We start from the raw sequence: 3,705 nt of genomic DNA on the forward strand, positions 1-3,705 counted from the left end.
TAGACCAATGACAGGAGAATTTCTGAAAACATACAGAGTATACAAGACGAGAGAACAGGTGCAGGAGCAGCACCCCTGTGCAATTTATCTAATAACTCAGAGCACTCAGCCACTTGTATTAGTGCCCCTACCATTCATAATGCTTGATTCCCCAACATTTTAAATAACTTTTATACATCAGCTACAGAACAATATATGGCAAAGTGCCTGGTTTTTCCAAGATATCATCAAGTCTTGGGTGTGAGGCAAAATTTATTGCAGCTTTGACCAAACAGAAGAGAAGGAAAAGGGGGAGAGGAGATTTTAAGCTTGTTCCGTCATGCACCATTTATTAGAAATAGAATTTCAAGAATAAGTAGCTTAATTATTTTAGAGGTTCCTGAAACAGAAAAACTGTTAGAGCAGGATTGTGTTCACACATATTTTGGGAACACCAGGAACCTAGATGCCTCACACAAACTGTTTAATCTATCAAATTCCCACCAAAAAGAACCCCATCTCCACTATTCATTTTCTGTTATTAAGGGGCTAACTTTAAATTAGACCCTCTCCCAAAACACAAACAAAACATTTAAAGAAATGTTGATTGATGTTAAAGATGTCCAAAGAACAATTTTGGCTAAGAGTTATTATCTTGGTACTATTGCAAAGGTCCTTCCATTTGGTTTTGGTCATAAGTAATACTATTCTTGACCAAGAGAAAGACGAGAATATAGTCAATGGACAAATAAGGTTACAATAGATGTACCTCTTAAGGCTGCTCACAGAAACCTTTCCTTTTTCAATTAATTTATTTCTAGATAAGTATCCTAATATCAGTCACAAAAGTACATACCACAGTGAGTAGGGTGCTCTCCAATGTGTACAATGCACTCAACAGGGAAAAGAAACCCTGGCCTAAAGAGCTGATAATGTAAAAGACATTAACAGGCACAATGTCATGAACAATATACATTGGCTTTACAGCTGGAATGTTTTGTGGAAAGGTGCCTTTTCAGTAGGAGGGGATTGAGGAAGTTTAAGCATTCATTGGAATAGTGTTCAAATGTTAAGGGTGGCATGAAAGGAGACAGAAAAGCTAGAATGAGCAAAGTAGAAAAAGAGAGCAGTCAAGAAAGCAGCTTGGGCAGAGTGTAGGTTGCTGGAGGTTGTGTAAAAGGAGATGACACTTTTTGTTGAACCTTGAAGCAAACAAGTCTACACTGAGCCAAGCCCAACTGCAAAAAGATGTCTTGTACTACTTGACCCATCAAGGGCCACTCATGCCTCTGAGAACTGTCTGAGATAATCTGCCAGAATATTGCTCTCCCCTGCTAACTGCTAGGCCACCAGATAGACCTTGTGAAGAATACACTAGTACCATAGACGGGTTACTTGGGCAGATAACTGAAACAATGAACACCTCCATCATGTTTGTTCATGTATTGTCCATTGCTGCCCGAAACAACTTTCCCCTCTCTATGAGAGCATACCATACTCGTAGCAAGGAATGGTCAAGTCAACCAAATGACTCAACTCTGACACATTTAGATGCATGCTCTTTTCCTGAAAAGCCCAGTGACCTTGGATTGTAAAATGACCCAAATGTGCTCCACATCTATTGGTGGATGCATCTGAAGTTATGACCAATGATGAAGGGGATTGAAAAGGACACTTCTGAGAACATTTAATCTGTCCATTCACCACCTCAACAAATTTAGAATGTTTTGAGGTATGGTGACAAACATTTGAACAGTCTCTAGATTGGGTGTGTAGACTTGAGCTCTAGTGCTGCATTTGCCCTATTCTGAGAGAAGCAAAAGTGGTAGCAACCATCAAACCCAAGAGACCTGGGAAAACAATCACTTTCCAGGTTTGATGGGTTCAAAACAGCTTGCTCTACTTTTAGAAACCTGTCCTCTGGGAGAAAGGCTTTCCCTGCTACAAAGTCCAAGTGTTTTGAATAAAAACCCTGACCACACTGACAGTTCCTATTTGCATTAACTTCTGTACTTCCAAAAGTAGTCATGTGATGGTTCCCTGAAAAGGAAAGGTAGGGGGAAATTGAAAGAGGGTAGTTTTTCAAACTGAATAGCATAGTCCTTCTCCATAACTTCTAGGGTCCATAAGTCCGATGTAATACAACTATTTGTTGTTGAATCAGGCTAGCCTGTCTCCAGATAAAGGAAGGGATGAGTCCTCACTGATTGGTCAATGACTCTCCAACCTCACATCAACTCTGAGGTCTGGTGTTCGAGGAAGACAGAGGACGGATCAGGTTGTTTCATCTTAGGGTTGTTTTGTTTTATTTGTGTTTTTTTACTAACACTAACTATAACTATCTATAACAACTTATCTAAATATTTATCTAAAAGCTATTTCTTAACAGTTTTAGGGAGAAGTGCTAACAGTGCCCCTTCACTCTGTCTTCAGCTGAGGATGGTTGAGAGGGAACTGAAGGACTTGGGTCGTGCGCACGCTACATGTGGCACCAACAGCACTGCAAGATGCCTACTGTACATGAGTGACCCTGACGGACACTGCTACCATAAATCTCCAATAGATTTATGTGATGCACCACCACCTAAAGTGGAGCACCCACAGGGACACTACTAGAAGAAAAGCTGAGGATTGCTGAGCCATCATATCCCTATCAGATAAAACATCTCCTCTCCATCCATGAGGATGATTCAAAAATTTTTGTGGTGGAACCCAATAGGGTCATGGAGACCAGGACGGACAGTCTTTCCAATAGCTAGGATCTGGAAACATACTCATAGGAGGAGGAGCAAAGGAGTGAGGGAACTCAGGGCGAAGAGGCATGAACCAGGATGAATCAGGTCTCTTAACTCTCCCTTTATCCTTCTCTAAATGATGATCTGACCTCAGAACGGCTATGGACCTCACCGGCGACAACAATGGTACTGGATGGTGGAGAGAGATAAAAGATCAGAAAGATCTGACAGGGGACCCTGTAGGACAGGGGTTCTCAAACTGGGGGTCAGGACCCCTTGGGGGTCATGAGGTTATTACATGGGGGGTCGTGAGGTTATTATATGGGGGGTCACAAGCTGTCAGCCTGCACCCCAAACCCCATTTTGCATCCAGCATTTATAATGGTGTTAAATATATAAAGTGTTTATAATTTATAAGGGGGGTGGAGGGTGTCACACTCAGAGGCTTGCTATGTGAAAGGGGTCACCAGTACAAAAGTTTGAGAACCACTGCTGTAGGAGTCTTAGGAAGCATAGATGGATCTTGAGAAAGAATCTCCTCTGCTCTTCTTCCCTCTTCAGGTGAAGATGCAGACCTCAGAACCCACAATGCCAGTCTTTTCCTCAGCACCATCTGCCTCTGACTCAGCTGCAAGGAATGTTCAGACTCATATCAACCAGTAGTGTAAAAGTCCTCTTTGGATCCAAGGATGGTCCCAGTACAGGAGCAGAGGACCAAGCCAGTCCCACAGACCTGGGAAGTATCAGATCCAGAGAAATATTCAGCTCCACAGCTCCAGTCTTCAAAGTTGAACCCAGAACTGACTTTGGTTTCAGAGTTGGAACCACATAGGCCATGACAGAGTCAGACAGATCCTATAAGTCTGATATAAGGGACCTGACACTGCAAATGGTAGCTGTCTGCCCTCCCTGGCCTTCTTCCCCAGAACTGATGGAGAACCAATGATGTGGTTCTAGGACCCTCGGCAGGGAGACAGCCTTTTTCCACCAA

This window comes from Mauremys reevesii, linkage group 2, assembly GCF_016161935.1.
Source record: "Mauremys reevesii isolate NIE-2019 linkage group 2, ASM1616193v1, whole genome shotgun sequence".
NCBI classification, from domain to species: domain Eukaryota; kingdom Metazoa; phylum Chordata; order Testudines; family Geoemydidae; genus Mauremys; species Mauremys reevesii.